This window comes from Puntigrus tetrazona, unplaced genomic scaffold (assembly GCF_018831695.1).
Source record: "Puntigrus tetrazona isolate hp1 unplaced genomic scaffold, ASM1883169v1 S000000896, whole genome shotgun sequence".
Lineage (NCBI taxonomy): Eukaryota > Metazoa > Chordata > Actinopteri > Cypriniformes > Cyprinidae > Puntigrus > Puntigrus tetrazona.
This window is the reverse complement of record NW_025048496.1, coordinates 276285-300003: the sequence shown is the minus strand read 5'-3', so window position 1 is coordinate 300003 and position 23719 is coordinate 276285. Positions and strand designations below refer to the sequence as shown.

Below are 23719 nucleotides of genomic sequence, written 5' to 3'. Positions count from 1 at the left end.
ACACACACAGAGTCTCTCACACACACACACACACAGAGTCTCACACAGACACACACACACACACAGAGTCTCACACACACACAGAGTCTCTCACACACACACACTCACACACACACACACTCTCACACTCACACACCACTCTCTCACACTCACACACACTGCTCTCTCACACTCTCACACACTCTCTCACACTCACACACACACTCTCTCACACTCACACACACACACTCTCTCACACTCACACACACTCTCTCACACTCTCACACACTCTCTCACTCTCACACTCACCTCTCACACTCCTCTCTCCACCTCTCTCTCTCTGCCTCCTCTCTCTCACACTCCTCTCTCTCACCTCACTCTCTCTCTCCACACACACTCTCTCACTCTCACACACCTCTCTCTCACACCTCTCACTCACACACTCTCACACTCACTCTCTCACACACTCTCTCACACTCTCTGCCCACACTCTCTCACTCACACACACTCTCTCCTCACACACACTCTCTCACACTCACACACACACTCTCTCACTCACACACACTCTCTCCTCTCACACACTCTCTCTCACACACACTCTCACCCACACTCTCTCTCACACCTCCTCTCTCTCACACACACTCTCACACACACACACACTCTCTCACACACACACACACTCTCTCACACACACACACACACTCTCTCACACACACACACACTCTCTCACACACACACACTCTCTCACACACACACACACACTCTCTCACACACACACTCTCTCACACACACACACTCTCTCTCTCACACACACACTCTCTCTCACACACACACTCTCTCACACACACACTCTCTCACACACACACACACTCTCTCACACACACACACACACTCTCTCACACACACACACACACTCTCCTCACACACACAGACACACTCTCTCACACACACACAGACTCTCTCTCACACACACACACTCCCTCTCTCACACACACACACACTCTCTCACACACACACACACACTCTCTCACACACACACACACTCTCTCACACACACACTCACGTCCAGCTGTGGTCTCTTGGCAGTGCATCTGCAGAGAGTCACTCTGAAGCTGGCGGGCAGTGTGTCAGTGACGCACATCTTTGGGCAGAACTTCTTCCTCCAGGGCGGGCGCGGCGGAAGTTCTTGTCGTCGTCCTGCAGAGAGACACGTGTGTGAGAAGAGCTCTGATGAGCTGAGACTGAAGTCTGAAGAACTGGACTGAACTCACCTCCTCCCAGCCTCAGCTCCGTTCCTCGTGCAGCCCAGCCGGCCGTGCTCGTGCTCCAGCACAGCCCTCGCCTCTTGTGCATACACACACACACACACACAGACACACAGAGACACACAGACACACACACACACACACAGACACACACAGACACACACAGAGACACACACACAGACACACACACACACACACACACACACACACACACACACACACAGAGACACACACACACACACACACAGAGACACACACACACACACACACACACACACACACACACACACACACACACACACACAGAGATACTTTACTCTCCTCTCATCGATAAAAGCTCTTTTAATGCTCTAATAACCTAACTTGACCCATTTAGACCGGTTTCTTAGACAGAGGTTTAGCGAAAAGCCAGGATTAGGCCGTAGTTCAATAAGGACATTTAAGTCATTTTTATAAACATGCCTTAAAAAGACTTACTTGTGTGTATCTGAAGATAAAGCAGCGCCAGCGACATGTTTTAAGATCAGTTAGTACCAGTTTCTTTCAGCTGAAACAGCTCAGATTCACATTCTAGAATATTTTGCAAGATACAAATCATTTGAAATGCAAAAAAATCTAATATTAAGAAAACAACTTAAAAGTTGTCTAAAGGAAGTTCTTAAGTAATGCATATGACATGGAAATTTACAAAATATCATGCCACATGATCTTTAATTAATATCCTAATGATTTTTGACCCCTCGATGTGTTGTTGTCTATTGCTACAAATACACCGTGCTGCTGAAGACCGCTTGGTGCTCCAGAGACACTTTTTGGATTTGCTGTAGGTCATGAAGATCTGAATATTTAAAATAAACTGAAAAGGAAATGTTGGTTTTGTTTCATTGTGCTGTTTGTTGATCCGATCCAATGCTACACTGAGACAGAAAAACCCGACCAGAAACCAGGTGAAAAGTGGGATAACTCCGGGCAGGAGGTCTCACCTGTGTGCACTGAGTAGGGATCTGCAACAACAGCGCCAGGGCGTTGTGATCGAAGGACTCGTCCAGGCGAGGCGCTCCGTGAACACCGCTCTCAGGAGATTCCCGCATACTCCTTCAGACCGATGGCCTGGACCCAGCTGACCACCGCTCGTTTGTCCACACCAGCACATCTGCAGCGGAAGCAATGTTTAACACAACATAGCGCACACACACACACACACTCACACACACACACACACACACTCACCAGCGCGCTCTTTGACCTCCACCTGGGCCTCGTCTCTCCTGCGCTCCAGCTCTTTCGATTAAATAGTTCAGTCGTCTCAAACACATCACGCCACACTGAAAACTGTTCCTGCAGAGCCAGAACACAATTACTATAATCTATTGCTTCATTGTATTTTACAATTCTTGTATGCCTTTAGTTATTGTTTTCCTATTTTTTTATTTTATTGGCCTAATAACATCTGCCAAGTGACCCGTCACACTCTTTCAAATCTACCATAAAGCTGATGAGCGGGCGTCTGTTAAAGTCAGCCCCAAACACATCAATTTCATTGATTGACAGCCGTTACTGTAAGCAGTGATTGGCGAAAGCAGGCGTCTCCCTTTAGCTTGTACACACCTCACACGGAATCAAGCGGTAACTTACGCTAATCTTAAACCGGTGTGATTCAGCAATATTTCAGGTTCTCTGTGTTCTGAATGAGCTGTGAATGTGTGAAAGTGCTGCACCTACACTGGCGATGGCTATAAATCAGTTTACTGTAAATCAGTGCTCTTCAAATGAAGCAGGCCGGCGGTTCACGGCTCCACGGCGCTGACCTGTGGAAGCTGTCCACCATTTTGAGCTGACTGCGCCCAGGTCTTTTTGGTCAGATGATCCAGCATCGGCGTCCACCAGCGACTCCATGAAGTAGCTGCGGTACTGAGGTAAGCGAGGCCGGGCAGCCAGTCGTTCGATCCACTGCGTGGTTCATGTCTCCGTGAGGCCAGAGTCTGAGAGTCACAACACACACGCATCCAATCAGAACCTCGGGACAGAACACAAGCCCAGCTCAGCCCGTCATCACACACACAGAGCTCTGAGCGAACAAGATCACGACCAGAAGAAGAACTGCAGCTTTCAAACCCATCACTACAGACCGTCCAGCTCACGTCTCACTCAGCACGGCGAGCTGGGCGTGTTCCTAACTGATTAAGTGAGTCAAGCTATCAGAAGAAAGACAAACCTGGGCCCAGCTGCCTCCTCATCCTCCTGGTGTTAGCGGGTTAGCATGTGGAGCGAGAGAGAGTCAGTGGAGGAAAAACACAACGTGGTACAGTAAATCATCACAGAGCGGCATGCAGAGCGACTACCGAGGAGCACGTTAGCGTTAGCATTAGCGTGACTGACCGTGGGCGGCGTGGCGGCCAGACTCTCCATCTCCTCGTGCGTGAGCCAGACATTCCCAGAAGACTACAGAAATAATCGGTGAGTGAGGAAAGACGAGTGACAGAAGACATTAGTAGAGCAGAAGAATCTGTTAGAGCTGCAGGAACATTAGTACAAGTGATCACAAACATCCCGTCAGGTGTTAATGTGTGAAGCATGCGTGAGAGAGAAAGAGAGAGAGAACACACGTCCTGCGGTAAAATCAACAGATTCACCAATAACTGTGTCACGACACAAACCTGAGCCCTTCACGTCGAGAGCGCCTGAATCACAAACAACCCTCAGATGATCCAGAGAAAAAACTTTTTCTTCTTTTCTGGCAATTTATTTTTAAATTAAAGCATAATCAACAAAAAAATCCAGGTTTGTTGTAGATGTTTACAGGGCTGCAAATCTGGCAGAAAGTTTATTTTTATGTATTGATACTACTACTACTACTACAAAAATATATATGTATATAAAAAATAAAAGCGCACTAAGAAAAAAATTATTTTACATTACTAGGTTAAAATTACAATACTAATAATTCAGTTACACTATTTCATGGCGTTCTCGTTACAGTGTAATTATAGATTCATCTAATATATAACTATACGGTTATGATTAGGGTTACTTGTATTTATCACCATAATTAATATAAGCATAAATACAGGCATGTAACAGAGACACCTTAAAATAAAGTGTTACAGAATTTTCTCTTTTGTTGAAGAAAGCTTGTGAAGATGCGATCAGATGATTCACGGCGTCATTTCCTGTGAACCGAGTCTGATATTAGCACACAGGTTTATTAACCTCACAGAGAGAGAGTCGTACCGTTCTGGAGGTAGGTGGCGCTGGCCGGGCTGGTCAGAGACATGATCTCCTGGATGGCCAGCCGTGTTTGAGGCGGTGGAGAGGTTACTGATGCCGATCTCGCGCTGGATCTCGGTGTCGGACAGAGCAGACATGATGGCTCCGCTCTTCACGTTAGCCGACACGCGCTCATTACCACGCTGGCATCCCCACCCACAGCTGAGAGACAAGAACAAGAACACAGCTGAGAGAAGACACACATCACTGCTTGTAATCTTGCCGCTATTGATTGATCTATGTTTCACAGTCCTGAAAGACACCATAAATCCAGCCTACAGTCCACTAGTTTTCTCAACACTTACTGTAAGATAGTTAGTGCCCTTAACTCCTCCGGTATCTATGCATCTGCATTTTATAAGTGATAGGACATATATGTATAGTCGAGGTATGTGTTTATGTATTTAATGTATTTTATCAAAAAATAAACAAAATAGAGCTGAGAGAAAACAACAACCAATGAGATGAATGCTGGTGATCTTCTAGCTACTGATGAACTCTATGTCTCACGTTTGCAGAAAAAGGTCTAACAATCCTGAAAGAGCTCCCCCGTCCAGCCAGACACCTCTTCAGAAGTCAGTGTCCTGTGGTGACTATCATGTCATCGTGTGTGACAGTGATGATGATGATGAAGGTGCTCTTACCTCCAGCCACACCACCACCGTGGGCCCGTCCCACTGAGCGAAGGGCAGACCCTGACGACAGGCTTCCTCCAGCAGCTCGTGTCTGCAAACACAGAACACACACTTCACCTCCACCCTCAAAACACCACCAGAAACACCCGTCAGTCACCGCTGCTCGATGAAGGGACACGCGCCCTGCCTCTCTGTTTTGGGGATCGGTCTCGTTTTGTCAGGATAGACTCATTTTCTATTCCTCACAAACCCATTTTCTTCATTCTTCTCTAAACAAGATGTTTCGTTCATCTTCTGAAGGAACATCTCATTCTCAACTTCGTTTACGTTCCTCTAATACTGGAGTATTAAGATGAAAGGAGAAGGCAGACAAACATGCATCAGAAGAATGAAGAGACCGGGACTAAACCACAGTCCGAACGAGACCCAGAATGCATTTCAGCAGAGAAGACGTCTGGAAGCTTAAATACAGTCCAAATTCAAAATATCTCTTTCAAATCTAGAAATTATTAAAGAAATATTGCAATTTGCAATACTGTAGTGTAAAGCAAAAATAATATACCTATAAAATACTCATTTTATTAATATTGCAATTGTTTTGTGTAATTGTGTCATTTTTTTATGATTATATTCTAAATTGACTTTCTTAAACATCAGCGTGAGTTTAATGCGAGACAATATATAACAAAAAATATATAACAAAAAAGAGTCTTCAGATCATGGGTTGAAGCTCTTAATTTAAACTATTTAATTTATCTTTAAGTGCAAGAAGTCCATTTTTTGGTCTTTTTATTTGGTCATCACTTCATAGGGTGATATGAAGGTATGGGAGATCTTGGTGTTAGCGCAGCAGGCGTAGCAGGAAAGCTTTATTAGCAGAGCTCCAGCGCATCACAGCAAGCCCGAGGCGTGCAGGGTTTCATTCCCATCATGCATCCACGACGGTCACTTACCTGACTTTGTGCTCTGAAAGAGTGTGTGAGGAGGAGGGGAAAACAAGCATGATGAGCCACTGAGAGACTGATGGGAAGCAGACATGAATCACAACAGATCTCATTTCACTGTGAACAAAACTGAGATTGAACAGAAGCAGAGATGATGGCGGAGAAACAGGATGGACTCGACTCCTTTCTACTTCCTGTTTTAGACACTACTTCCGTGTCACTCACTTTTTCTGCAGTTTTCGGTTCTTCTCTGCAGGGCCGCCTAGCTTTCCAAGCGTCATGGTGTCCTGAGAGCTTCCTCCGTCAGGGGTTCCTGCCAGCGCTGAAACACACACACACACACACACACACACACACACAGACACAGACACAGACACAGACACAGACACAGACACAGACACAGACAGACAGACAGACAGACACACACACACAGACACACACAGACAGAGACAGACAGACAGACAGACAGACACACAGACACACACAGAGACAGATAGACAGATAGACAGACGGACACACACGGACAGAGACAGACAGACACACACACAGACACACACACAGACACACACACAGACACACACACAGACACACACACAGACACACACACAGACACACACACAAGTTATCATTCAATTAAAAACAGGCTTAGATTATTTTACTGGATAATCATGAACTGCTTTTTTTTTACAGGTCAAAATGTATTTAAAAGTATTTAAAATGCTTTACAGTGACAGATCAAATGTGTCTCATAATATTCAGTATTTTCAGTTCATTTCTATTCCGGTGTCAGTTCAGTCGGGAGAATCAGTGCAAACCAAGATTAATCCACATTTCATTTTAAGAACAGAACTCACATCACTTTACAGGAATGCACTCTCTGTTAATATCAGTTTAGTATACGAGCTAAACTAAGAATGAAAAGTGCTTCAAGCTAAAATGATCTAAACGTTCTTTTTAACATTTACTTGTACATTATTATAATCAAAAGTGTCTCTGGAGCACAGAAGCAGTCCTCAGCAGATCAGAGATATTTGTACAAAAGACAACAATATATGAATCAATATCATGATGTTTGGCATTAAAAAGAGAAAAGTATAATTTTAAGTAAAGATCACGTTCCATGAAGATATTTGGTAAATGTCCACTGCAAATATATCAAAGCGTCATTTTGATTAGTAATAATCATTTGCTGAGAACTTTAAAGACAATATTTAGATTTTTTTGCTCAAATACTGACCCTTATGTTTTGTGCTCCAGAGTCAGATATTCTGTATCATGTTTCCTAAAATCACTCTTTTTAATTCTTTATTTTGACTTTCTTATCAGGTATGATGAGAGTATCATATTATTAGACCTGGCCCGGAGACTCTTTTTCCCCGCCGGACTGGGCCGGCCCTTCTCTTTCTTGGCAAACAGTCGTCCGATGGAGGACTTGATGCTCTTCTTCTTGGCTCCTTTGTTGAGCGAGTCCTGACTGCTGTTGCTGCTGCTGGGATTGCTGCCCGCTCCGTCCTGCAGCCCGGCGCTGGACACACACACACACACACACACGGTCACAGCTCGGCTCCTGTGCTAGCGCTCATAACTACACTGGCAGCGGTGTGAGACTCACCCCCGGATGTCCCGGATGTCCTCGTGGCTGGAGGTGTGCAGGGCTCCTTTATGGAGTCTGGAGGAGGACGGCGTGGACGGAGGAGACGTCTCACATCTGATCGTGGCTTTATCATCTTGTGCGCACTAAACACAAACACAGGCACTTAACAGCAGCGTTCAACACAACATGATCAACAGAATCAACAGAGCTTTTGTTTTGCTGTGTGTGTCGTATCACAAATATGGGGCGGGACTTGGTGGTGTTCTCCTCACTGATTGGACAGAGAGCGGATGTGATTAGCAGTGGATTGTAAGAAAGAGGCGGAGTTTAAGCGGATCACATGACTTCACTGACAGATGCAGTTATGATGTTTTGATCACGAGGCCAAAACAAATGCATGCAAGAATCCTTCACTATAAGATCGAGAACATGCATTTAGAAAACTTCTCTTTTAGAACTGTCCATCTCTTGTGTGTCTGGGCTTGGGTAGATGCTGATATTAGTCTGTGTGTGTCTGAGTGTGTGTGTGTGTGTGTGTGGGTGTGTGTCTGTGTCTGTACGTGTGTGTGTCTATGTCTGAGTGAGTGTGTGTGTGTGTGCGTGCACGCGCTGTAGCGCAGACCTCTACATACTAACATGAATATAACAGCTAGATCTTACACATGCTCTAGATTACCTTCCTACGATGCTTCCGCAAATCGCTAGGCTGTTGGAAGCGCAAGCAAACGGAGAAAGAAGAAACAGGAAGTTAGCAGCGTTTCATATTTAAGCACAGAAGCAGGTGAACAGCAGCCTAGCAGCAGAAAGATTCAGAGACACGCAAACACACTGAGGAACGCATGAGAACATCATCGCTGGGGTCATGCAGAAGAGGATCTCTCACACACACACACACACACACACACACACACACACACACACACACACACACACACACACACACGGACGACCATTCACTCTGGACATTAACACCAAGCACGAGAACTAAAGATAATGATGAAGATATAATTATAAAAATCTGAGTTCTCACCACAGCTATAATCATAAAGGCATTATATTGTTGGAATGCAGCTAATGAATGATGCAAACACTGACAGCCAATCAGAATCCATCCTGCTATAAAGAGCTGGAGAGTTTGAAGTACTTACAGATGAACGCTGATGTGGAAAATAATATTGTTATTTTTGTAGTTATTGTTATCGGTGTAAATAAAACACTAATTTTTAAACCAATTACTTCAGTGAAAAATATCTAAATATGAATTTAAACTAATACATAAATATATAGAAAAAGATTAGATGTCTTGATAAATGCAATAGAGATGCAAAGACTCTTTGAAGAGCACCAAAGGTTTCTGCGATCCATCAGTGTCTTCCCGGAGTTTATTACATTGTGATTATGTTCGTTTGATGATCTTGTGATTTCTGTGCGTCACGTGATGCTGATGCGTGATGCTTTCTCTGGAAAGTTTAGAAGAGCCAGGACAAGTTCTGATCTAACTCTGATTGGATTCATCTGAAAGAAAAGTGTCTCATATTCCCAGGATCCTTTCTTGGGTGAACTAACCCTTCAATGGCATTATTTAAACCTAATTATGAATTCATAAATGAAAAGCGAGGTTCATCAGCTAAGAGTCCAGAGTAAAAGGGCGTTTAGCTCTAATTGCTCATTTCCTCGCTGACTCGTCGAGGGAATGGAGCAGGAAGTCCTTCAGTAAACTTCCTGTACAGCTTCCACAGAGAGAGAAAGTCTAGGGTTTTATTTTTGAAAAGCACACAATCATTCGGTCAGTTGTAGACGATACCTCCAGAAACACAGGAGCACAGGTCAGCAGAGGACTGCTGTACACTACACCCCTCAGGACACACGGCTCAGAGTAACGCTGGACGGACACACACACACACACACACATTACTACACACACCCCTCAGAGTAACACTGGACGGACACACACACACACACACACACACACACACACACATTACTACACACACCCCTCAGGACACACGGCTCAGAGTAACGCTGGACGGACACACACACACACACACATTACTACACACACCCCTCAGAGTAACGCTGGACGGACACACACACACACACACACACACACACACACACACTACACACACCCTCAGGACACACGGCTCAGAGTAACGCTGGACGGACACACACACACACACACACACACACACACGACTACTACACACGACTACACACGGCTCAGAGTAACGCTGGACACACACACACACAGAGCAGGCTCACCAAGGTCATGACCCCCATGCGGTCCAGCTCGCGGCTGGGGCTGTGTGAGGGCCGGCGGGGCGTGGAGTGACCGGATCCGGGCGGAGAGGAGCTGTGGAAGGAGGGCTGGAGGAGGTCATGGAGCGCGAAGCGGCCGCCCAGATCCTCTCCGCTGCCCACGGCTCTCTCGATCTCCTCAGCTCTCAGAGCGGTGTTCTCCTTCTCCTCCTGGATCATCCTGCAGCCACACACACACACACACACACACACGTAGTAAACATTCGGTTCATCAACAGACCAGTTAGTGAGACATAAACCAAGGCATCAAGCCACAATGTTTTTGAATTTGACTGAGAAATACTACATCAGTCTTGTGAGAAGTTAGCGCATGGTCATTCAAGCATGGTCCTAAGTGAGGGATTGTGGGAAGTGTACCGTATCTCGTTGTTAATGGCGTCCAGCTGCTCCTGCAGCATCAGGGCAAGGGTCTGAGCGTCTGCCTGACCAGCAGGAGACAGCAGGTCCATGGAGCTGAAGACCGTCTCTCTGTCGTCCTCCACGTCTGACATGTCCATGTCGCTCTCAAACGCGTGAGCCACGTTAGCCAGAACACTAGCCTGCTGCAACCGGTCCCACTCCTGCTCATCCAGCGTCTGCACCTGAATCATTTTTGATCTCACGTTTGTCAATTTTAGTTCTAAGCAGATTTTTTTATATAAAATGTCTGAAGATGTATTTTTTTGATTCTTAATGTAATCTTAAAGAATTAAGCATTGCTTGGTAATTGGTTGAGCTACGTGGGTTTTATCTAATTGTGTTTTTAAATTTAACAGCTGACAGATATTCAACCTAATTCATTACATACCTTTCTATCAAAGTTACCTGACATTATCAAGATGAGTTTTTATCATATTTTAAAACCACTTCCTAAACTATAGGGAGGGTGTTTAAACTGTATGTTTCTTAGTTGTCCAAGCCGCACGTGTTTATATGTGATTGAACACACGAGGATGTCTTCTCTGTCCTGACAGAGCTCACCTTGGAGGGCTCGTCTCGGAGCGCAGACACGCGGCCCTTCTGAGGTCGTCTGAGGACCAGCGCTCCGCTGTAGTGACTGTCCATCGCTGACGACACAGACACCGGGTATCTGAAGTCCGGCGTGCCGCGCCTGCGGGAGACAAAGCCCCGGTCAGAGCAAAGCTCCGACGACGGTCTGGCTGACTCTCATTAACGCCCTGGAGTTACCCATGATGCAGCAGAGAGTTGCTCCGGCTGCGACCGCGCTCGTGTTCGGTCCTCATGGTCTCGATCTGGATCAGCAGCTGCTCCTGAGGAAACAGAACCACGGTCATGAACAAACACCATCAGAGCGGAGCAGAGTCAGTGACAGGCACACGCTTACCTTCTCGTGATGAGCCTCTTCTATCAGCTTCTTGGTGTGCTCCAGATCCCGGATCAGAGCGTTCTACACACACACACACACACACACACACACACACACACACAGACACAGACAGACACAGACAGACACAGACAGACAGACAGACAGACAGACACAGACAGACACAGACAGACACACACACACACACACACACACACACACACACACACACACACACACACACACAGACACACACACACACACACACAGACACACACACACACACAGACAGACACACACACACACAGACAGACACACACACACACACAGACACACACACACACACACACAGACAGACACACACACAGACACACACACACACAGACACACACAGACACACACACACACACAGACAGACACACACACACACACACACACACAGACAGACACACACACAGACAGACACACACACACACACACACACACACACACACACACACACACAGACAGACACACACACACAGACACACACACACAGACACACACACACAGACAGACACACACACAGACACACACACAGACACACACACACACACACACACACAGACACACACACACACACACACACAGACACACACACACACACACACACACACACACACAGACACACACACACAGACAGACACACACAGACAGACACACACACACAGACAGACACACACACACGAGACAGACACACACACAGACAGACACACACACAGACAGACACACAGACACACACACACACAGACAGACACACACACACACACACACACACACACACACACACACACACACACACACACACACACACACACACACACAGACACACACACACAGACACACACACACAGACACACAGACACACACACACACACACACAGACAAGCGGGTATAGAGCAGAGTGGAGAAGATGAAAAGAACAACTGAGAACTTTTTAGTTAAGAATGTTAAGTTAAAGACCGATCCGTCTGAGAATCATAACCAAGGGAATCAAGTCCTGCGGTTAAGTTTTACCGTTTTGAATCTATTCAGCCGATCTCCGGGTCTGGAGATAAAACCTGTAGCTTAGCTTAGCATAGATCATTGAATTGGATTTTCTAGGCTGAGATGGCTAGGAAGCACACACTCACTCAGCTGTAAGGGCTGCAGCAGGCACAGTAATATTACACAGTGCATGAAAACGCTGGGAATGATTTTCAGGTGCTGCGTAATAATACTGTTTCTTGGTCATCAGGCCAGAATGAGAGTATAGTTCCCAGCCATATCGACCTGGAAAATAATGTCATTTTTGAGCAAGATGCTAATGGTCTAATCAGACTCAATGATCTATGCTAAGCTTCAGCTAAAAGATCGCCAGACTCTGGGATCTGCTGAATGGGTTCAAAAACGGTAAAACTCATCTGTTTAACTCTAGTGGAGTTGAAATTTCAAAAATAGTTGTTTTAAATTATATTTATTCAGTACTTAAGGTGCGTTTATTCCATACCATAATTAGCGTAATTACGAGAAACCAACTTGATAACATTGTTCAGGTCTGAGAGTTTCTCTTGAGAGCCCTGCACCTCACACAGAACTACAGAGAAATAGTGACACTTCCAGTAGTACAATGTAATTAATTCAGTTATTTTATATTTGTTTGTTTTTTTATTGGTGTAATTGACTTTTACCAATGTAGATGCTTTCATACAAATATAATGTGAACATAAACCCAAGACATGCAGCACAGAGTTAGATATCTAGGCTAGCCGTGTCTTAAACTACAGAAATAAATATAAATATGTAATAACACTTTTATAGCAAATGCTACTTGTATTTTATAGCTGTAATATCCTTCATTTGGTCGTGAACAGCATCAAGTTCAGTGTCACGTGTTGAGAATTAGGGTAATTACGACGAGGTGTGAACGCAGCATTACTTCCAGCCTGCAGGACCTGATCAGCTGGATCATTAGACATACAGCACTATTAGTGAAACCATTAAGAAAGCTTTTAGGCACAGCATACACCTTGATGTAAAAAACATTATAATTACACACAGTTCAAATAAAGCTAAAAATTCCCTACAAATTACTAAAGGCTTCTCAAAATCTGAAATATCAGCAAACAGCCATGATTACTTGGTTTTGAAACGATTTCATCTCACTCGTCTTGAATTTAAAACTAGTTTTATTAATTCACCCACCGTCATATTCATGTTATTTTCACTGTGGGCTGAATGTAATGTTCACTTCACACATTTATATTTTAATCCATTTTCAAATGATTTAACATTTCTAAAATATTAATCAAAATAAATGAAATTATATCAGTTTTATATTGCCCATCGGCCCGGTTTTCTAAGAAACGTGCTCTGCTCTTCACTAACAAGAGGATAGGGATGATCACTATGAACTGTATAATACATGATACACTAAGAGACAGCATCTTCTTCACTCTGTAATCAGTTATGACAAGTCCTAAATCAAGCCCTAAATCTATATTTATTGAAAAATATATGTAATATAAAAAATATATGCGCTCAATGCCATCAAAACAGAAGTCAGGGGCCTCATAAAAGAGCTGAGGTGTCAGCGGAGGGCGAGCAGAGAGGAGTACCTTGTCCTCCAGCGCCGTCATGCGCTCCTTCAGGTGCAGCTGAAGCCTCTCGTTGGACTCGGACAGCAGCTTGTCCACCGTCTCCGACAGGCGCTTGTTGTGCTCTTCGTTCATCTTCTCTCGCTGACGGGCCTTAAAACACCACGAAAAGGGAAGCAGTCGTGGTGTTTATATGACTGACGACTATCAGACAGTGTTCGGGAAAGTTTGGTGTTACTCAAAAAAAAAAAACAAAAAAAAAAACTAATCACATTACTTACCTACTTTTTACAAATTGAATTACTGCAGGTTTGTATATTTCAAGATTGTATTTGACTTTTTATTCATCTTAAGAAATAGTTCATTATTCATTAATTCAAATAATTTTTTAAATATATAAATCAGGGCTGTCAATGTGTTAACTTGATTAGTTATGAAAATAGTCAAATATTTTAAAGCAGTTAATGCACTGGCCCCGCCTCCAGACCGGTACAGCATTTCATACAGTTCTCTGCTGATTAATATGATGAAGGGCAACAACTACATAAATGCCCTAAAATTCAAGATATTGGGGCAAAAATGCCCATGTATGAGTTCTTTTATATTTATATTGTGTGATTACTGATATGACATGAGTGCTATTTTTAAATCACAAAAAACATGAACGCAGATGTGATTTTATACAAGCGTTCAGTAAATTAGAAGTTAATAGTGTGCTATATTTTAAGCACAATATCATGCTTTTGTTTATTTTTGCCAAAGAATTTATTACCTTTAAAGTCACAGCAGGACTGTTGTGTATCAGTGAGCAACACAGCGCTGTCTAGATTCTGAATGAATCTGTGCTTTGAACGAATCAATGAATCAGGAGCCCATTCATAAAGAACCATGTACTCAACCCCCGAATAAATCAGAGGTTTAAACAAATCGAATCAAAGACTTTTACTGCCACCTCCTTTAAGTTTTAGAGTATTTATATTATTTATATTAAAAAACCCTCATGTTGTTTCAAACCTGAATGACTTGATTTTGAACAATATAAAAGAAGGTACAAAAATACTCTGATGTTTCTCTACTGATCTTCTTTTATGTTCCACACCTTATGTTACGTCATTTCATCTTAAACATTTAATAGATTAAATTATCTTTTGGGGTATTTTCACAGCCAAATTTAGTTAGCGATTAATTAGATTAATTGCAGCACCCAGTAATTAGATACAAAGATGTTAATCGACTGACAGCCCTAGGTTTTATGCGAGTGATGAGTAAACATGTTGAGATTTAATCTAGAACTACAGTAAGATCACGCTCACGCACAACACTCACTCACTCCTGAATTCTCTCAACATGGCAACCCCAGAGCTGTCAGTCAAAGGTAATCTGATTGAGTTGGTGCTGTTGCTCGTAAGGTCTGAAGATCACTCACCCGGAGCAGCTCCTGGTTCTTCTCCTCCAGCTGAGCCTCCATCTGCCGGAGACGCTCCTCCACGTTCCCATGACGCTCCTCCGCCTGCGAGAGACAGAACATGAGAAACTACAGCCACAGACCCACGAGAGAGAGAGCGGTTCTTCATGCTGTGACGAGCAGAACGTTCACTTAGTGAAGAACGTCAACGACACCACCATCATCATCAGGAGAATCAGGGATGAGCGCAAGTGACCGGCCAGTCGAGTACTCGCTCCACAGGAGAGCTTTGTTTCTGTTCGGATTACTTTTAATGTGCTCATGTGCTTTAATGAGTCACTTTGCGCTGATTGTTTTGGCCCAAGTACTCGACTAGAAAATCACTTGAATTGGGGATCCCGGGCAAGGCTGTCAAATAAAAATTCGAATTATAAATATTGATCAAATTTAAAATATAAATCTGCATTCTAATGCAAAAAAACGCTTCATTCGAGTTTTAGAACCGCTGCTTCGTTGCTCATTTAAATCAAATCAATGCACAGGTTTACGTCAAAACTAAACCAAGCCACAGAACACGCTTATGATCATATTTAATAGCTTCGGCAACTTATTTCTATTTGGTTTATAAACATGATGCACTTTCTTAGAGATAGTCGTATTGAAACAGTTTGCCCTCGTGGCCTCAGAGCAAAAATCATCAAAATCTTTTTTCAACATTAATTTATGCCTTTCAAGTTTTAGTGTAATTAGAACATTGATCATATTTAAGAGCAAAATTCGAATTTAGTTTTTCGGCCATTTTGACAGCCCTAATCCTGAGACAGAACGACAGCGTGAACTTGTGTACCTTCATCTGTGAGCGACTGTCCTGAGAGACACTGCACGCAGAGGGCTACACACACACACACACACACACACACAGAGAGAGAGAGAGAGAGAGAGAGAGACAGACAGACAGAGAGCTGCAGTCATATACAGAGGAGGAGAGGAACACCAGAAACGACACACCGAGGAGAAGAAAAGGAAGCGGACAACAGTGAAGTGAAGATGCAGCAGGTAAAAACACCACAGTGTCTTCATTACGGTGTTAAAACAGATCCTCAGTGTGTGTGTGTGTGTGTGTGTGTTGCTGCTGTCACACTATTCACTAAATAAAGTACTTGTGTGATTGATCGTCTCTCTACAACACACACTCCTTCACGCCAGGAACATGTTAGAAGATGAGCGGTCTTAAGTACCATAGTGAAAAAATGAGGATCACATTGTGTTTTTTTGCACACAGAAGATGTCTTGAATACAGATCTTCTGTGCAAAAATTAGGAAAAGAAAATGCCAAAGTTGTTTTGTGGGATCCTTTGATCACAAATAATCAGGACAGAATGTGTGTGTGCTGTTTTACATGAAACACAGATCAAAATTCTGTTTCCTGACGCGCACACTAAACAAAAACTACTGCCACTGTAACACTTATCAGTCAAATATCACCGCAGTATTCTTATAGAACACAGACTGCGTGTGTGTGTGTGAGAGAGAGAGTGTGTGAGAGAGGTACCTTAGTGAGGGCCACAACCCTCTGAGCCAGCTCGGCCTCCACCTCCGGCAGCGTTTCAGCCTTACGCAGAGTCTGCTGCAGCTTCTGCTCCGCCAGTTCCAGACGCTCCTGCAGCTGACGACCCTTCTCCTCCATCTACACACACACACACACACCGAACTCATGATCCATGAAGACTGGTTAATCACAAACATGGACAGTCACTGATACACTGCAGCAGTAAGTTTGACCCGTTCTGGCAAAATGAGTCAGAATAGATGCTTAATTACTAATTGGAGCACATCAAAAATATATATTTTTTGTAAAAACAGAACTCAAATTCGACCGAACTTCTTCACTTGTTTTTGCTGTAAACCAGAGCGAGTGTATTCAGACTCATTTGACCAGCAGGGCTCTGTTTCTCAGAGAGCACACCTGGCAGACCAGCGAGTCTTTGTTGGCGATCTCGTTCTCCAGTTTATCGTTGAGGTCGTGGACAGACGTGGCTTCTCTCTGAGCTGCAAGGTAGCGCTTCTCCAGCGTGGTGATCCTCTCCTCCATGTCCTCCTTCTGAGCCAGAGACTGAGAGAAGAACACACACGCAGACGGTCACACACACACACGAGCTCGTTCCTCTGCAGATGAAGGCTCTGCTCAGACGTACCTCTCGTAAGTCTCTCTGCAGGCGGCTGCTGATGTCCTCAGACTTGATGAGGTCTTTGCGGGCCGTGTCCAGATCCTCCTCCAGCTCAGCGACGCGGCCGCAGAGAGACGCCACACGCTCCCTCAGGTGCAGGAGCTCCTTACTCTGTCTGTCCATGGCCTCCTGCAGCTCGCCGTCCTTCCCACAATCCTCCTCGGCACCCATAGAGCCGTCCGACAAGCGCTGCTGGAAACACACACCGCTTTACACTTGGATCTGAAGTCTTCAAGGACCTGCCAGTGTGCTCAACAAAGCCTGTCATTGAATTCAGGCTTTATGCTCAAAGATTTAAGCTCAAACGTAAGAATTTAACTGCACAAATAAAATTAATCCTAAACGAACAGGGTAGTGACATCAAACCGTAAAAAGTTCGGACAGTTTTCAGTCCTATAAAACTCTTAATTTTAGCCTTTAGATCATTTTAAGTCAAAAGTACTCATTACTATTAATTTAAACAATAATCTAATTATTATATTGATCTACATATATAATGCTTTATCTTCTTATCGCTCCACAGGTTCACCTTTACAGCTCTGTGTTTACAGGGTAAAAACACGGTTGATTTTCACACGGGTCTGAAGAGAAACAGGCTCATTGAAAACGCACATTCATTCTTATCCTGCAGATGGCGCTTTCGTAAAAACAAAAGTAGGACTGTTTTTCTGGTAAGAGCAAGAAACACAGCAGCACACTTTGAAATGAAAGCACTCATATTCAACAAATTCAGTTTAATTCTCACAATTCTCATCTTTCCGTCTCCAAATTTAAGATCTTTTAAAGATTTTCTTCTACAGTTTAAGATTTTTTTATGGCCTTAAATTTGAGCCGTGGTATCCCTGATTTTATTTTGTTGAAAATATCGCTCAGAGTGATTTTTTTAACCAAATAAACCAATTCTGGTTACGTAAAGATCCAGAAGGTACACTCATGTTAATTACATCTATGTTCATCATCATATCTATGACTCTTCTGAAGACATCCTGAAGCGTGTATGTTCTGGTCGTGTGGTGTTCACCTTGCCGTTAGTGTTCGGTGCTGCATCAGAGCTGTGATTCAATTCTGATCCATCAATCATCCCCTTCTTCTGATTGCTCTGCTCCTTGAGAAACGCCAGCTACGACAGTCCAGAAACAAGTCTTAACCCACATTACCGACAACGTAGACAATAAAAATGGCCAAATAGTTTTGCTCTCATTGTAAGAGCTGCAGTGAAGTGGTTTGAGCGGTGTGGACCGTAGCACACTGTAAGTAGATCATAGCAATATAGAGATGCTTGCATGAGCTCTGCAAACGACACTAAGGTCAAGCAGTGTGTATTTATAAAGAGACGGATTTAAAGCTAGCAGCTTTAGATTATAAAACATTTTAAAACTTCATTTTCTGTTATGAAGCAGTTATCCAGTGTGCAACCAGCTAATGATAAAATCTTTGGTTAACACTTTATTTTATCGTTACACCTATAAGTTGCTTATTAAAATGCATATTGCTAGAATATTAGCCATTTATTAGTATTACTCAAGCACATATTACTGGTTTATTCTACATCCTGAACTTAACTACCGCACTAACTATTAATAAGATGCAAGCTAAAAATTCACTGAAGGAAAAACTGTAGTTAATAGTGTTAACTATTCTGAATCAATCTTTTTTTTTATTAGTAAATGCAAAAACTTATATTAAAGTGACAGTACGCTTTGCATAGATTAAAGCTTAATCTAGTTCAGGACAGTTTTGATTCTCATAACACTATAAAGGTCATTTTAGAGAGCTGATGTTTTTAATAAAATAATTTACACAAAAATAAAATCCTATTTTTTTCCCACATCCAAAGGATTTAATAGAAGATGTTAGACAGGATGAGAATGAGTTTTTTCATATAGAAAATTAAAAGGTAAATGAGAATGTTTCACTATTTAAAGCTGAATAATACGACAAAACCAATTGATTAATCTGTGAAAGTCGTTGATTAATCGTTGCAGTGTTCTTACCTCTTTATGAGCGACCGTGAGCTGCTCCTCCAGCATACTGCATCTCTCCAGAGCCACCCGCAGACGCTCTCTCACCTGACCGGAGCAAACACACCGCTCGTGAGCACACCGCAAACACACCAAACACACCCCTGAGCTTCCTGACGCAGTACCTTCTCGTCCAGAGCTTTGTGGTGCTCGAAGAGAGACTTGAGCGCCTTGAGCACCTCCACCTCGCTGGAGACGCCGGCGGGAGACTGAGCCTGGCGCTTGACCACGGTCATCCTCAGAGAGCGCTCGTGACGAGACACCAGACACTCCAGATGCTCCAGCAACAACTGAACAACACAGATCACGCTCAGACTTAAAGAAGATTTCGCTTTTAAAATAAACACTAAACCATGTACTACACTTGATCCTGGAGCACAGACGCAGTCATCAGTAGCACAGCTGTATTTGTAGAAATACACTGAATGGATCAAAATGATCAATTTTTCCATTAGGCCAAAAATTATCAAAATCACCCTCAAATTTTAGATTTTTAAAAAGCTGTCCCTAGCCTGACGAAGCAGACCTCAATGGAAAGGTTGTGTGTTCAGCTCTTAGGGGTGTTTAATACAGGGTCTGTGGGACCTGACATGGTTTTCTCTTCTGACTGTAATTATCAGTTTCACTTTTTCAAATTTTTCTCTTTTTGAAAGTCATGAAAATGTTTTCTTTGGTTTTCTGAGCCAATGGGAACGGAAAAAATGTTTGTGTGGCAGTCTCCCGTTCACTGCTATAAACCAGACATGTGGAAAAGGTCCATGACTGTGATGAGACTAAAACAGGGGATTAATGACTGCCAGTCATATGACAGCCAATAACAGGCTTCTGTTGCAAAGAAAATATAACATAAACAGCACTAATGTAAGACGATGTCTGAGAGAACTCACGCGTGTGTTGTTTCTTTCTGCTTTCAGCTCGGCGATCTCCTCCTCTCGCTCCAGCAGCTGCTCGCGACACATGTTCACTTCCTTCGTAAGAGCAGCGAATTCCTTGAGACGCAAAGAAACGGGGTTTCTGAGATACAGCGATCCATTAGACACAACCCATCCTTCAGCAGCTAATCTCCACCCGAAGGCCAGAGAAACTCTCAAAAGATGATGTTCCAGGAATCAGGAGATTGAACTGCTTTCATGGACCGATAAACACGGGACTACGACTATATATATATATATATATATGTTTTACTTGAGTTCATTTTCATTACAAAAAAGCTTATATATATATATAATACAGTGCTAAGAGAATTTGGAATAAAAGCTTGTGTTTTTGTAGGACAAGAGGTCCATAAATGCTTCTCATGTTTGCAATGCGTTTTTGCTTTTCCAAATGTATTATCTGACTCAAAGCCACCAGGAAGAGCCTCGATGATATACAGAAGCATCTTCAGATGAAGCACCATCTACTAAAGAAAATAGTTCATTGACAAGCTACAAAACAAGCTTTCATAATTGCAGAATGATTTAATTTCATAATTGCTTAATTAAATCGGTCTGCGATTACGAGACAGTTTCGTGTAGCTTGTCAGTGAACTACAGCTTCATCGTTAGATTTTGGTCTAGATATGGATTATTAAAAGCTCTGTATAAATACGAGGTAACCGATGAGCGTTACTGACGGACGCAGTCACCTGCGGAAGGGCACTGTTGAGCTGTCTCTGCAGGGAGTCTCTCTCGTGGCTGATCTCGTGGAGTTTGCTCTGCGTCACACACAGGTTCTCCTGTGTCTCTCGGAGCGTGTCCAGCAGTCGGTCCCTCTCCTCCAGCATAGACACCATCAGAGACTCAAAGTGGCCCTCAGAGTCCGTCTGGACGGGAGAGCCGGGGCCCAGAGCGCCTCCGTTACTGCCGACCTCGGCCTCGCTGATGGTGGGCATCACCTCGCACATCATCTACAGACAGACAGCACAGCATTAGCACAAGCTCTGGACTAGACCTTCAGAACCAGAAACAGACTGAAGATCAGACCAGCACAGTGTTTCCCACAGACAGAGTGACGACATATAAATGCAAACTCATTCTCTGCCAGCGGGAAGCGCTACTGAAGCAGTAGAGGAGGTTTCCACGGTAACAGCTATACTCAAAGCGACGCCGTTTCATCAGGTATTACACGCAAGATGAAATTAAAATGATATCCAAAATTATATGAAGACAATCAGATTCCTTCAGAAATACAGTGATATAAAAACATCCGCATTGTGATTCCAAATTTTAAATCTGTGCTCATATTTATTCAACGAAGTCAAAGCCTTTTGAAAACGTTTTGATACTGTGGCGGGCTGCAACAAATAAATCAATGTATGGGAAACACTGCAGTAACAAACAAGATCAGACCATTATCAGACAGAAGATCAGACCAGCGACAGACAGAAGATCAGACCAGCGACAGACAGAAGACCAGACCATTATCAGACAGAAGACCAGACCAGCGACAGACAGAAGACCAGACCATTATCAGAAAGAAGATCAGACCATTATCAGACAGAAGACCAGACCAGCGACAGACATAAGATCAGACCATTATCAGACAGAAGACCAGACCAGCGACAGACAGAAGATCAGACCAGCGACAGACAGAAGATCAGACCAGCGACAGTCAGAAGACCAGACCAGCGACAGACAGAAGATCAGAAGATCAGACCAAAGAACAGCGACAGACAGAAGATCAGACCAGTAATACAAAACCAATAACAGACGGAAGATCAGACCAATAACAGACGGAAGATCAGACCAATAACAAACAGAAGATCAGACCAATAACAGACAGAAGATCAGAGCAGTGATACAAAACCAATAAGTTTAATTCTGAACTGAGGATTAGAAACAGACAGAAGATCGGATCAGAAACAGAGCAGGGCTGTCTTAACGTCAGGACACGACAGACTCATCCAAAGCAACGGAGCTGAGATCTTCTGTGAAGATCTGTAAGAAACAGCAGATGATCACGGGCTTTATTTACCTTGATTCTGAGTAGGGTTTGCTTCTCCTCTTCTCTGCGTCCAGTTCAATCACAGCTAACACATTTAAAATATCAAACACGACGTGAACTGTTTGTCAAGCCATTAAACTTCTCGGCATTAGTAAAATAATTCGCGAATCACTTTTTAAAAAAATCTGACGAAGAATAAGCGAAAAAATAAAGAAAACAAACAAGGCCTTTATAATGAGTGAGAAACATCACTCATTCCTAGAGATCTGAGTCTTGAGTGATGGAGAAGACATCACTGATCAACTAAACACATCCGTCAGATTCTCACTGCCATTCATACACTCAAATATACATATAAACCATATAAATAGCAAAATACTCATATATAAATAAACTCCAATAGCGGCCTGCGCTAGTTAGCATTAGCAGCTAAAGTAAGAGTAATCTAAATTATCCTCATGCAAGCGCAGGAATAAATCAAACGTAGCTTTTTAAATAAACACTTAAAGCCGACGCGTGATGACGTGCTGTACTATTAAAATATAAATTAACGAAACGCGTTTATTAGACTGAATTATTCTGACGCGTCACCATCTGATCCATGAGGAAAAACACCGGGATAAAAGTACGAATCGACCACTTTAAAAGCACAAAGCGTCATTTAAACGACACTATCCGCGAGAAAAGTCTTTCGTCGGCCGGGCTGAGGTCGAAAAACAACAAACAACGCAGGAAAAAAAGAGTTAAAACAACATTTCCAGCGAGAGTTTGTCGCTGCTCCAGTTTCCTGCGCTCGCGAGAGGTTAGGACGTGCTGACGTCACGACCCACGACGCCATGCACAAATCCAGGCCGAAGATAAAAAGATCAGCTGCTCTTTCATAATAAACCCTGCGCTCATTCTTTCTGCTATAACACTGTCCTCAACGTGATGGTTCTAGTTCATGTAGTTTACGCGAACATCATGTACACCAGTGTTTTGAGGAATTTCAAAGTAGTTTTATTTGTTGTAATAAAGGCCGCAGCGACATCTCTGGACTGATCCTCGACTCTAATAACACATAAATAAGTTATATTCTTGACCTAGGTTTAAAATATAGAATTCTTTGGTCATACCAAAATAAATATTTACACCAAAGTTTATTTTTATTTTGCATTTCCCCCAGACTCATTACAAAGGGACGAGCAATTAAAAATAAAATGACACAGGTTTTAAAAAA

General features: G+C 43.3%; 1 pseudogene; it reads right to left on the bottom strand.

Annotated features, from left to right (window-relative positions):
• Positions 1–1042: 1042 nt before the first annotated feature.
• LOC122335720 lies at positions 1043–23317 on the bottom strand (annotated as a pseudogene).
• Positions 23318–23719: the final 402 nt, after the last annotated feature.